Below are 14,655 nucleotides of genomic sequence, written 5' to 3' on the forward strand. Positions count from 1 at the left end.
AGATTCCAGATCTGTGCTCTTAATCACTGATATATATTTAATTTTCACAATAACCCTGCAAGGCTAGTTATCCACAATTTAAAAATGAGAAAACTTAAGCAGAAAGGGGTTGAATAAATTTCTCAGGGTCATCCACCTATAAGTGGTAGATCTCAGATTCAAACCTAGGTTTCACTGCTCTCTTTCCACAAGCATATTGCCTCTTGTGTAAATTATTTTATTCCTAATTAAAACTTGACAACTAACAGCATTATTGTATCAGTTATCTATTAACAAAATATTGCTACATAACAAAGAACCACAAAACTTCAGTGAATACATTAAAAATGTATTTATCTCCTATGTCCCTATGGCTCCACGTACTTGGGCTGGGCTTGTTCATGCATCTGTACTCATCAATAGGTCAGGTAAACAAATTTGTGATTCTGGCTGGGCTCACTCACGTGTCTTGGGATTGGCTGACTGTCAGCTGACTTAGGATGGTATTAGTTTCAATGCAGGAAAATTTGGCTTTGCTAGACTGAATATGTTCTAATGGCAATAGCAGAAGTTCAAGAGAAAGAGTGGAAATATGGTCTTTTTCAAGCTTCCACTTGTATCATGATTGATAACATCCCATTGGTCAAAGCAAGTCACTTGGCTGGTTCAAGAATATCAGTGGCAGCACGTTACAAGGCCACATGGCAAAGGATGTGGATACACAAGGGGTGAAGCACTGGGGCCATAACATAATCAGTCTACTGCAGTTACATCATTGGGACTAAGTAACCAAGTCATATAATTATGCATTTAGTTGTATGAGAGTACTAAATTTTCATAAATTTTGCAAGGCAGTTGCTAAACCATTAGTAGCTTGAAATCAACCCATGATAAGAGTATTTATACCACAAAACTAGTCAAATGTTACAAATCAAGGCTTTGTATAGCCAATTTACCAGCACACTTCTGTATGCATCTCAAAACTTTAAGTCTAATGCTTCTCCTAAGTATAGAAAAATTCAAGTGATTGTGATCAAGTTACATTTCTATTTTGCATCAAAAAATTATATATGTATTATTATCAGGGTGCTGTTATATTTTCTTTTCCTTAGTTACCTTCTATGTATGCAGATAGCTTAAGATAGTTCTAAAGATAGATGGCTCATCATTCCTTAAAAAGGTAGGGTAACAACAGTAGTTAAGTAAACATCATCAAAGAAATTACTTATGAGTCTAAAGATTCCAATTTGCTATTTTTAAGGGTATTTTAATTCTCATTCATTCTGTTTTCAGCAAATCTGCTGTAGATAATCCCAGGGGCAGCATTAGGTTACAGAATCTATTAATTATGTCTGAAGACAGTTGAAATAGTAATTTAGACTGACCTAGAATCACAGATCATATGTGGAGTTCCTTCTATCACTCAAGGCTTTGTGCATAGGTGTGTCTTTCTTCATAAACAAAATAAAAATTCATTCTATTTCAAATACAAGTAAAACTTTCACAAACTGTGCCTGATGAAGCTGGGGAGGCAGGAAATGAAAACTTTTCTAGCCTTTTAGCCATTCCCCAAGTCTCTAGTATACCATCACTGTCATCATCAAGGAAGGAAGGAAGGAAGGAAGAGGGGGAAGGGAGAAAGGGAAGGGGAAAGAAAAGAGAAGAAAAGCTGCCAACAGGTCACAATTCAAAACATTAAATAATACTGAAAAGAGTTGAAAATGACTATGTATTAGTGTTTTTCTTTCCTCAGTGGTAAGGAAATTGTGACGTGAGTCTTCTTTCTCTATGAAATTTTAACTATGGTAGTAAGTTATGAAATTGTACCCAGTATTTCTTTCTTATTAAGAAATGATAACACTGAGTTTGAGCACATATACATATTCTCTCTTCCTCCCTTTCTTTCTCTTTCTCTTTCTCTGCCTGTATGTGTGTGTATCTTTCTTTTCTTTTTTATTTTTTTATTTTTAGCTGTGTTGGGTCTTCGTTTCCGTGTGAAGGCTTTCTCTAGTTGCGGCGAGCGGGGGCCACTCTTCATTGCGGTGCGCGGGCCTCTCACTATCGCGGCCTCTGTTGTTGGGGAGCACAGGCTCCAGACGCGCAGGCTCAGTAGTTATGGCTCACGGGCCCAGTTGCTCCGCGGCATGTGGGATCTTCCCAGACCAGGGCTCGAACCCGTGTCCCCTGCATTGGCAGGCAGATTCTCAACCACTGCACCACCAGGGAAGCCCCTGTATCTTTTCTTTTCTTCCCTTTTTTGAATATAAAGATACAAATTATGCCTGATATACCCAGAGAAAACCATAATTCAAAAAGACACATGCACCCCAATGTTCACTGCAGCACTATTTACAATAGCCAAGACATGGAAGCAACCTAAATGTCCATCAACAGAGGAATGGATAAAGAAGATGTGGTACATATATACAATGGAATATTTTGAGTCATTTGTAGAGACATGGATGGATCTAGAGACTGTCATACAGAGTAAAGTAAGTCAGAAAGAGAAAAACAAATATTGTATATTAACGCAGACATGTGGAATCTGAAAAAATTGGTATAGACGATCTTATTTACAAAGCAGAAATAGAGACACAGGCATAGAGAACAAATGTATGGATACCAAGGGGGAAGGCAGGGGGTGGGATGAATTGAGAGACTGGGATTGACATACATACACTATTGATACTATGTATAAAATAGATAGTATCTAATGAGAACTAATGAAAATCGATTATATAGCACAGGGAACTCTACTCAGTGCTCTGTGGTGACCTAAATGAGAAGGAAATCCAAAAAAGAGGGGATATATGTATACGTATAGCTGATTCACTTTGCTGTACAGTATAAACTAACACAATATTGTAAAGCAACTATACCCCAATAAAATTTTTTTTAAAATTATGCCTGAAGCCAAACTATTTCAGTTCAGATTCAAGCTCTGGGACTCTGAGCAAGTATTTAACCTCTGCGTTCATTTTCTTCATTTGTAAAATGTGGATAAAAATAGTATTCACTTCAAGGGTTGTTATGAGTATTAAAAGAATTAATACATATAAAGTATTTAGAACAGTGCCTATAAATTCTGAAAAAATGTTGCGTGCATTATATGATACCCAAACCATTTTCATTCAAGTCAGTTTTAAAAAGCAAATCAAACTAGAACATTCTCTAACACCACACACAAAAATAACCTCAAAATGGATTAAAGACCTAAATGTAAGACCAGATACTATAAAACTCCTAGAGGAAAACACAGGCAGAACACTCTTCTACATAAATTGCAGCAATATCTTTTTTGATCCACCTCCTACAGTAATGAAAATAAAAACAAAAATAAACAAATGGGACTTAATTAAACTTAAAAGCTTTTGCACAGCAAAGGAAACCATAAACAAGACGTAAAGACAACCCACGGAATGGGAGAAAATATTTGCAAATGAAGCAACCGACAAGGATTAATCTCCAGAATATACAAGTATCTCAATATCAAAAAAAACCCACAACCCAATCAAAAAATGGGCAGAAGATCTAAATAAACATTTCTCCAGGGAAGACATACAGATGGCCAAAAAGCACATGAAAAGATGTTCAACATCGTTGATTATCAGAGAATTGCAAAGCAAAACTACAATGAGGTATCACCTCACACTGGTCAGAATGGCCATCATCAAAAAGTCTATGAACAACAAATCCTAGAGAGGGTGTGGAGAAAAGGGAACCCTCCTACACTGTTGGTGGGAATGTAAATGGTACAGCCAATATGGAGAACAGTATGGAGGTTCCTTGAAAAACTAAAAATAGAACTACCATGTGATCCAGCAATCCCACTCCTGGGCATATATCCAGGGAAAACCTTACTTAGAAAAGATACATGCACCCCAACGTTCACTGCAGCATTATTTACAATAGCCAGGACATGGAAGCAACCTAAATGTCCATTGACAGAGGAATGGATAAAGAAGATGTGGTACATATACAATGGGATATTACTCAGCCATAAACAAAGAATGAAATAATGCCATTTGCAGCAACATGGATGAGATTATCATACTAAATGAAGTAAGTCAGATAGAGAAAGACAAATATCACATAACTCATATGTGGAATCTAAAAATATGATGCAAATACAAATGAACTTATTTACAAAACAGAAAGAGACTCACAGACTTCGAAAAAAAGGGTTACCAAAGGGGAAAGGTCGGGGGTAGGGATAAATTAGTAGTTTAGGATTAACATATACACACTACTGTATACAAAATAAACAACGAGGACCTACTGTATAACGCAGGGAACTCAATGTTCTGTAATAACCTATATGGGAAAAGAATCTGAAAAAGAATGGATATATGTATATTTATAACTGAATCACTTTGCTGTACACCTGAAACTAATACATTGAAAATCAACTATACCCCAATATAAAATAAAAATTAAATTTAAAAAAACAGTTAACTCTGAAACTTTAATCATATTAGTTGTCATTTTTAAAGATATTTCTTTATTCCTCAATATTTCTTTATTTCTCAATATTTCTTTAGTTCTCTGTGTTACACCACTATAGTTTAGGAATGTGTAGACAGTCTGAGGAGGGCATCAGCAGCTCATACTCAGGGTAAAGACAAGGACCTCCCACTTCAGCTTTGATGGTCATGTATATTAATATATACAGAAGTATATATAATAAAGACTTTATGAAAACATGTGGTATCTGTGTCACTTTATAACCTTATATCCCTGAAATTATAGGATATAGAAAAGATCTACGTGTGCTTATTATTTATTCCTACTTTAGATATCTTTTAACTAGGAAAATAATCTTAGATGTATTAGAAATATTTACATGTATTTTTATCTTTTCATAAATGTAATTTCACACTGGGGTCAAAGAGAAAGTGTGAACTGTTATCTCTTGATGGTATATGCTTGGCAAAAGCCCAGAAGACATAATGGGAAAAGAGAAGAGTGAATGGTCCTGGTAACAGAATATGAATTATTATAAAAGATGATTTTACAATTTTATAATGTACTGAGCTGAGATAAAAAAGACTTTTATATTTTGTAAGTGTGGAGCTTAATTATATAGAATAGATAGTTGGAAATCTCACATTAAGACAAAGACATGCATATCTCAATGAAAAACTCACTGAGGTAAAAATTGGCAATTGAAAATTTATATCCTCTAAAATTATTTTATTATATACACTGCTTGCAGTTAGAGCAAAATATAGACTAGTGATGCTATTTATAAATCTGTTTGGAAGTCATGTGCTGTGGCACTATTAGGTAGCACCTATAAAACAGGTCCTATTCGTTTTTCTAGGCTTTATTTGAAGGCATGGGCAGAGAATAGAATTATTGAGGTTATAAACATGGAAACTGCTATGGTTTTAATTAATATAAATATATACTCTTATGTGGTATATAGAATTATATATAGATATATAATATATATTTATATAAATTATAGAATATACATTTATTCTTATATTTTAGTTAAGAGAAATATAAATCATATTTATATTTATAGGAGATTAAATAGCCTCAGACACTTTTATTATAATAGTCACAGAATATATCGTAAGAAAACAATATTTGATAATTTTAATTTTAATTTAAAAATTAAAACTTATGGCATCATAGGTTATCACTCAGAATCAACCAGAGTTGAGTCAATATTCAGAAGCCCAGATTTTCAAAGAATAGCACTGCCAGACCAATCTTATAATGTAATGTCATGTAATCCTTATAGGTGAAACAAGAAAATAAAGACTTTAAATATAAGCCTTTATAATAGTATGGAGGTATTTTATGGTATATACAATACTTTCATTACATTAAATGAGATTAAAGTTGTCTGTATAACTGACCTCATTATTCACCATTGTTAAATGGCCTCTGCACATAGAGCACTCATCCCCCCTACTCATTAAAAGGACCCAACCTGGGCTTCCCTCGTGGCACAGTGGTTGAGAATCTGCCTGCCAATGCAGGGTATACGGGTTCGTGCCCTGGTCTGGGAAGATCCCACATGCCACGGAGCAACTAGGCCCGTGAGCCACAATTGCTGAGCCTGCGCGTCTGGAGCCTGTGCTCCGCAACAAGAGAGGCCGTGATAGTGAGAAGCCCGCGCACCGCGATGAAGAGTGGCCCCCGCTTGCCACAACTAGAGAAAGCCCTCGCACAGAAACGAAGACCCAACACAGCCATAAATAAAAAGGACCCAACCTGAAAGAACATAACAGGTATGTTGACAATGGGCCATTTAATCAGTCTGTTTTTTCCTGATATATGTATAAAACAGAAAAAAAATGTTTTGGGGATAAGAGGAATGCTTCTGTGGACGCCTCTACAGATTACAGCGGTTGACTCAGCAGCACGCTGAGTACAACATGGAGCCTAGAGAAGCAACCTGATGCCACTTTAGTTTACTGTACTTAATGGCACTCAGGGCAAGCATTTTATTCACATAGATTTCCCCTAGCTGAAATTAATTTCTTCCTTCTTTGTGCTTGCACAGCACACAATTTCTTCCCCTCCTACAGCATTTGCCACATTTTGCCTTATTCTAAGCTCTACTTTTTTGTGTAAAAAGGTGAAACATCAATACTTACAAATATCTTGATAAAAATTTTAAGGTTTTTCTGTATCTTCCCTCCTTCTCCATATGCCCTTCTCCTCTAAATCAGTATTATAAAGCACATGCTTGCTACACAGAATTCAAGTATAGATCAATTATTACCACTATAAAACAAACCAACAACATGGAAAATGAAAGAAGAGTGAATTAGGAGGAAGTGTCATATTTTATATATATTTTAGGCTATATACTGGCATACCAGAAAACTATTAATGTCTTTCTTTCTGACCAAAAATTGGTTATAGCATATACTATATCATACTATATCATGAAAAGCAAATTATTTGTGTGAATTTGAGGTCTCTTCAATAGCAGGAGACTGTTACCTTCTCATGAGTAAATTCAATCTCAGAATAAAGTCTTATACTCTGTGTCCTAGTTCTTAGTGCCCTACATAGGAAGTACTAAAAATCTTTGTTAAATTGCATTAATCAAACCAATGGAGTTTACTTTTGTTGATTCTAGTCTATAAGTCAATGATCTGGCAAACATTCTCCTTCTACTCAGTATCCACAGGCCACTACCATCCAAAACAAAAAACAAAAACAAACAAACAAAAAAAGTGTTTAACTGATTTAGCTTTAGCTGCCTTCTTTGTAGTCTGAGGAACTAAAGGATAGAGAGCAGATAGATATAGTCAAGGGGTCAAGGATGAAACCTGAAAGCTAAATTATCTTATAACTCAGCTATAAAAACAATTCCACAAGTTTACCCTTTCAAATCATTCAGAGGCCATTATCTTGATAAAGGCACTGAAGCCTTAGTAGTGAGAAAGAAGAATACCTTGAAATAGAAACTTAGTATATCCAAATTAAGTCTTCATGTGAGGTGGCAGAAGAAAAAAATCAATCATAGGTTTTGACCCATAAGGGTTTTTCTGCTCATCCATAAGAAGGTGAATGAGATCAGTAAAAATATCATTTGTACCATTTACTACTATAGATTCTCAGCCTCTTATGAAGACATGAGACAGAGTCATTATGAGCTGTGTCTTAAGAAACTCTAGCACAGTTTCAATAAGATGTTCAAAAAAGTATTTTAAAACTATAAAACAAATTAGATACTTGATTTGTTCATATGACACCAGACAAATTAGTTTGAGTGAATACATATTAATATATTTCCTGAAGTAAACAGTTGTTTGGGCCACCTATAAAGACATCCTTAAGAAAGAGAAATAGAGGAGCTGACTACTGAGGGCCTACAATGGTCCTATTAAGTATCATAACTGTTTTGTTTTGTCTTCTTTTCCTCCCCCTGCCCCCATACCACTAGGGATATTTAGTTTCTATGATATAAAAGAAAGAAAGAAAGAAAAAGATCTAGAAAGAGTGACTGATGCATGGATGTAAAACAGTGAAATAATATGGAATAGAAACCAGGGCAACAAAATGTAGTGTGTGGCAAGAATAAAACTAAATGTGCCTAGTCTCTTAAAAGCTCAATTTTGCCAGGTGATGGCTTAGACTTTAACTTTGTATTTGTATCAGTCTGGTTCCTGGGAGTATTAGGACCTTTTCAGTAGGCTTACTGTCTATGTAGTGTCTCTGTAGACAGTCTCTCTCTTGGCTATGTTTGATTATTCCCTTTATTCCTCAGTTCTGTGATATCTTAAACAGTCAAACTACTAGTTTAGTTGAGCAACATTTTTGTGGAGGAAAAACTAAATGCACTGTCGGACTACACTGTAATAAATAAGCATCACATAAGAGACTAAAGAAATATTCTCCCTTATCATTATAACAGTATCAACTAAATCCTTATAAGGCTGTCAGGTTTTTCCTGTGAATATCTGAAATAAGGCTTCTTTATTGCATTTCATGAACTGTCAACACCTTCCACACCATGGAAGACTAGCCCACGATCTGTCCCACAAAATGTGTGAATCCACAGATACTGTGTGGTTATACGACACTTATCATAAACAGAAAATCTTATTATCAAATTTCATGACATACTGTGTCATTTAAAGGTCTTAAGGACCACAGAGTAATCAAGAGACTACATAAAATATAACTATATTGCAGTAGTTATCCCATTTTTACATGTTATGCATAATTAGCTTTAATATCATCTGTGATTTGTAAAAATGAGAACAGTAGGCATTTCTTTCAGCTTAAAAAACAAAAGTTCAAGAAAGTTGTTGTGAGGAATAATAAATGAAAGTTACTGGGAAGGACTTTCCAAATATGAATAGACATACACTGTCAAATAATAATCAAATAACATTTTTAATGTGAATGCACTGGCAATTTATGTACTTATTTATAATTAAACAGTTCAGATAAGTTGCTCTATTGTAATCAGACCTCCTCCATTATATTGTGTTTAGTCCTGGACATTGTATTTTCAGAATGAAATATATAATTTTAGAGCATATTCAGAGGAAACCAAGGACTCAATATGCTTTGAGTCAAGCTGCAATATGAGAAGATTCAGACTAGAGAAAAGACGAATCAGAAGAGACAACAATGTTTTGAATTATACACATACGGCTGTCATGTGAAGAAGAATTAACTGTTCTCTGTGTCTTCAAGATAAGTGGGGAAACATTGACAGTGGAGGAAGTTTTGGATTCCATACAATGCTGACTCTGGAGCTCTCTCTAGATACAACAGACTACTTCAAGAGGAAATAGTTTTCTAGCTGCAAGGCATAATCACATACGATTTGGCTTAGCTATTGTGGAGAAGTTTCAAACAAGGAAATGGTAAAACAAATATTCCAATCTTTAAAGCATTTAACACCTTTACAAATATTATACAATGAATATGAACACATATTGGGACAATAAATAGTCTCATTTATGTGTCTGAATGATGGGGATTTATTAGGAAGAGCAGAAGGTGATAGTTATCTGTCTCCATGGCTTCACTATTGCCACTTTCTAGTTGAAGCCCCTCCTGTGAATAGCTGCTGCGCTAATTTTTATGATGCTATCTACTCTTGCTAAAATTAGCTAGAAGCAACTCCATTTATCTGTATTATAGGATAACAGCAATAACATGGTGTAAGGGGAAATGTTGACATGGGCAGTGTCTTTGTATCATCACAGAAAATCTAATGGCACTCAATAATGTGCACTGACTTGGGTTTAAAGACGGAAGAAGTATGTTCAATACATTTTTCTTGCCTCATTTGCTATAGGATGCTGTACTACAATATTAATATTTATAGTATATAACCATCAATAATATGAGTGAACAATTGAATCTTTTAAAGTGTCAAAATATTGAAGGACCTCTCCTTTTTGTGATTTTTAAAAATAACCTCAGAAAACAACAGTATAACACCACTCTCTCAAATCCATTGCTTCCTTTACATTACCAATTCTAATGTCTTAGTCTATAATACATTATGTTTTTTGCCTGGACTATAATAATCTCCTAAACGCCTGTCTTCCTCCATTACGTTTATCCCATGAAACATGGACAGATTAATCTTACAACATTGCTTTGCAATTGTCATATAACTGCCTGAAAAACTTCAGTAACTGCAGAACAAAAATAAGTAGCCACTGTAATTTATAGAGCAAGTTCTGATCAATAAAGTGCTTTAGCGGGTCAATCTTAGTAGCAGCATGATTGAAGAAGGGAGGTAGGAAGACTATGCACATAGTAATTTCAAAAATCTGGTCAAAAATGATGAGAACTTAATGTGTTAGCAGTACTTATAATTCAGGAAAAAATCACACATCCAAGAACTATTGCAAAATTTTAATTATTTTCAGGATAGTTTCATTGAAAGAGGAAAAGAGAAAATCAGAAAATTGGGTAATACTGGGTGACTAAAAGGATACTGTTGCCAGTGATTACAATGGAAGAAATCAGAAAAGGTAATCAGCTTTCAAGATGAACAGATCAATTAGAAATGGTTATGGGAATGTAAATAAAAATGTTCATTAACATTTTTAGGGCAATAGGGAAATAGGGCAATGGCTTTTATTTATAGTTGGGAACTTGAGATACGGATTTGACGTTAAAGGTGAGAATTTAAACATTAAGAAGACATTAAAATTCATGGGAATGCATGCATCCTCAGAGGAAATGGCTTTAAACAGGGAAGAACATAATGTCAGAGGCTGAACTTTAACAAACACCTACACTCAAGAGGGTAGCTTAGAAGCTAGATAAACATTAAGCACACGTGAAAGAAGAGATGCAATAGAGTTCAGTGCTAAAGAAGTTCAGCAGAAGTAAACTGCTGAAATATCAAAGAGGATGCAGATGCTAAAAGGCCTTTATACTTGGTGATGTGAAAAATCTTGCAGAAAAAAAAAAAAAGAAAAATCTCATGAAATCCAAAGATGATTTTGAAGAGTAAGAATCAGAGTGGTAGAGATGGGTGATAAACTGTATGAGGATTAAAAGGAAATAAAGGCAATGAATAACACTTTTATGACACTTCACAATTTATAATGGGATCCTTATTTACCTAAGAAAATTCAAATATTGGATAGTAACAGGTTGGTTCAAGTAAGATAATTTTTTAAATCAAGGAGATTTGGAACAAATACTGTCAGTAAACACATACTCAGAACTAGGCTTTATTTGTTTGAGAAAAATAAAGCAAGGTGAAATTAGATGACATTACATAGTGGAGCAAATTATTTTGTGTGTGTGTTATTTATAAATGTACATATATTTATGCACACATATCTATGAGATGCTGGCAGAAAACACACTGAAATATTAACTGAGTTCTAAAAAGAAACCCTGCCTTCGTTACTTTCCATCTGAGGAAGCAGCTTTTGGAACTGAAACCTTGGGAAGAGCAGCTCCCCTAGATGAGTTTGATGTTCTTCCACATTTATCTTGGGATTTATAAGATCTGATGAGCATCAGGGCCAGCGTTGAAGATGAAACATTTCCATCCTTTCCATTGACCTGTGTGTGGTATGTCCCCTTCCATTCAGCCCTGGAGAGCAAGGCAGAGTGAACTGACCTGAAGTGTGTTGTGGGAATCAAAATTCAGTTATAATCCAGCATACTGTGTCAGTGTTTCATGGTACCTAGTTTTAAACGTTGAAGTGTTTCTGGCAAGGGTGTATTTTATGTTTATGTATAATGCTAACATACTAGCAAGGGATTTAGTTGTGACCATTCAGAAATAATTTATCTGTTAAACCCTAATTTAAAATAAAATGATGTTTAATCAAGAAAAAAGAATCAGGGAGATTTGGTAATGTTTAAAAACAAAAAAGAGAATCAGAGGAAAGAAAAAGACCAAAACAGGTGGAGGGGGTAAAAACAGGGAGTTAACTATATTCTGCAATACACAGGCACTGAATGGAGAGCACAGATGAAGGAAGGCAAAGTAGCAAGTTTTACCAGGACCTACTGAGCTAAAGGTAAGAACAAAAGAGAAACTTCACTCTGCCTTCCTTTTTTTTTCCAGGAAAGAGAGACAGAGAGATCATCTTTTGAAAGTGAGAGTAGAGCTGGGGGATTTCAAAGAGAAGTGGTCTGCAATAGCCATTGAATTGTTAAGCAAGCTGAATTTTGACAGCATGGATTTATAATGGATCAGGTCATTATAGTTCTCTACGTTCTCCCATCAGTGTTTGGTGATACAGAATTAGGAGTGTAGAAATCAAATACTGGGCAGGGATTCAATGTTGAATATTTGCTTATGGGTTTGGCAAAAATCTATCACTAAGATAAAACCCAAAGCAAACAAAACGAGGCATAATTTTTAAGGGCCCCAACATACTGAATCATAAAGATATTCTAAATATGGAAGTTCTTAATGTTTTGAAATAGCTATTAAAATATATCCAGAAATTTGTACTGTAAAATTGACAGGAAATCCTTTCTTAATGGCATTCTTAGTGCCCAGTAATAACAACATCCTAACTTTCTGAAGTGCCTCACAGCTCACACAACACTTTCATATGCATTATCTCATTTGATCTTCACAAGTCCAGACTCTACTCAACTTGAATCAAATTAAAGAATTTAGAGTATTTGAGTTGCTTTCAAGTTTGTCTCTATCAATCATGAGTTTTCTTTCATGCTACCATTTATAATAAGAGCTTAGGAAAAGTTACAGTAATGTTATGAGATAAAGAAAAAACACTCCTTCATTTACTATGCATTTTTTTGAGTTTGCTTCTACCTATGGTTTTGGTTCTCACGCTTTGCCTTCTGCCTAATAATAAAAAGCTGGGTTGTGCCTACAGCTGTGGGTCCTATAAGAATGACCTCTGCACTTAAAAACTTACCTAAAGGACTTTTGTAACCTACTCTTTCTTTGGGTTTGAGAAAATCCTAGGCTAGTTGCAACAATTTAATTAAACACATTAAAAGTACTGAATGAACTTCAATCAAATAATTTAGCAAATTGTACTGAGTATCTTCTCTATGCAAATACTATAATATGTACTCAAAACTTACAACATCAAGGGGGGAATTAAGAAATGTTCAGGGAAGAAGGATAGGTTTTATCTGACTGTAAGCTCAGGACGTGTAAGCAGAGTGATAACACTGTCAGAAAAGCTAATGTGTTCCTGGGCTGTGTTACAAGATGTCTGGCATATAGAGCAAAGACAGTGATAGACTACTGTGTATTTCCCTATATATATTTGTAATATCATTTATAATATTTGTATTATATATTATTATATTTCTACCCCTAGTGTGTTCACCTATGAACTCTTACAAAAATTAGAGCTATCCAGAGGACAGTGTCCAGAGTGAGAGAGGGACTCAAAGCAATGTGATATCAGAAATGTTTGAAAGAACTAGCAGCATTTACCCAGAGAATTGAATATATATGTGCAGAAGGAAGCAGGATTATCATGATTGTGTATGACTGACAGAGGGGAAAATTAAGGCCTTTGTACTGACCTTACAGTAGGCATGTTTGGGCTCAGAATGAGTAAGACTTTAGATTACTTCATTAGGATTTTAATTTACCATTTATTCAAAGGTAAACAACTTCTTGTCAAGGGCTTCAGCACTGGATAAGGGATTGAATTAGGATATATTTAAGATCCTTTTCAAATTTGAGCCTGATTTTTCATGTATAATAATAACTTATAAATCATAGTGTGACTATGTCTGTAGATAAATATAAAGCCCCATGTAAATAAAACAAAAAGATTTTTGGCAGTGGGAATACTCTTTATAGAGAATGTACCATTTGAGTTCGAGCTTGAATGATTGGTAGGATCTTGACTGTAATAGTGGGCACCTCAAGCTAACAATTAAATGATGTAAGTGTATGGGGATTACAATTACTCCCACTGCAACTTAGGTATGAGAAGAAAAGAATTTTCATTTTCTTATGTAATAATCTAAATCCTCAGCAGAAAGGTGCTTAGGATTGAAGAGGTCTTATGCCCAGAAAATCACATTACTATTTCTCAAAACATTACCCCCTTTCTCATTACACACATTTTCTGTGTAATGGTAAAAAATCTGATCATGGTAATTTCCTTTTTAAAGCCTTTCACACATTTCCCATTCCTTTAACATAAAATCCTTTTAGAGGCTTTCCTAACTAACCAAACTACGGTGGGGTCCCTGTGTGCACTTCCACAAGCTCCCATACTTCCTCTTCCGTAACACATCATTTTACTTTTTCAATGTCTATCTTTCCTCATAGATATGAACTCAAATTTTCCAACATCTAGTGTATTGTCCTTGGACACAGCAGGTGCTTCCTAAATATCTGTATAAGTTATAATTTTAATTATATGCATGAATTATATGTCTCATCTGTAAATCAATAAATTGGTCATCTATCTTACATAGTTCCTTTTAAGATTTGTAAGTTTACCACCACTCCGAAAGATGAACCCACTGTGGTTGGGCTGACAATATCAATTTCTAGTTGAAACCGTGTTCGTCTTTGGAACACAGGAAATTCACTAATAAGCCCCATCTTGTCATATTTCTTGACAAGTAAAAATTTATCCTCTCCTTGGGGACACTCCTACCTTGACACAAAAGTTCTCTCAAACTACACGAAGGCAATCCATCTTCATTAATACCTAAGTTCATAATGAGGACGTTTCCCTTTAAGAGACCCAG

At 34.9% G+C, this 14,655-nt stretch overlaps 1 long non-coding RNA gene across 2 annotated transcripts in view; it reads right to left on the reverse strand.

Annotated features, from left to right (window-relative positions):
• The window catches only part of LOC130705078 (uncharacterized), a 415,252-nt gene that overhangs the window by 399,370 nt on the left and 1,227 nt on the right, over positions 1-14,655 (reverse strand). The window lies entirely within an intron of this gene.

The sequence above is a fragment of the Balaenoptera acutorostrata genome, chromosome 16 (assembly GCF_949987535.1).
Source record: "Balaenoptera acutorostrata chromosome 16, mBalAcu1.1, whole genome shotgun sequence".
Classification (NCBI taxonomy): Eukaryota; Metazoa; Chordata; class Mammalia; order Artiodactyla; family Balaenopteridae; genus Balaenoptera; species Balaenoptera acutorostrata.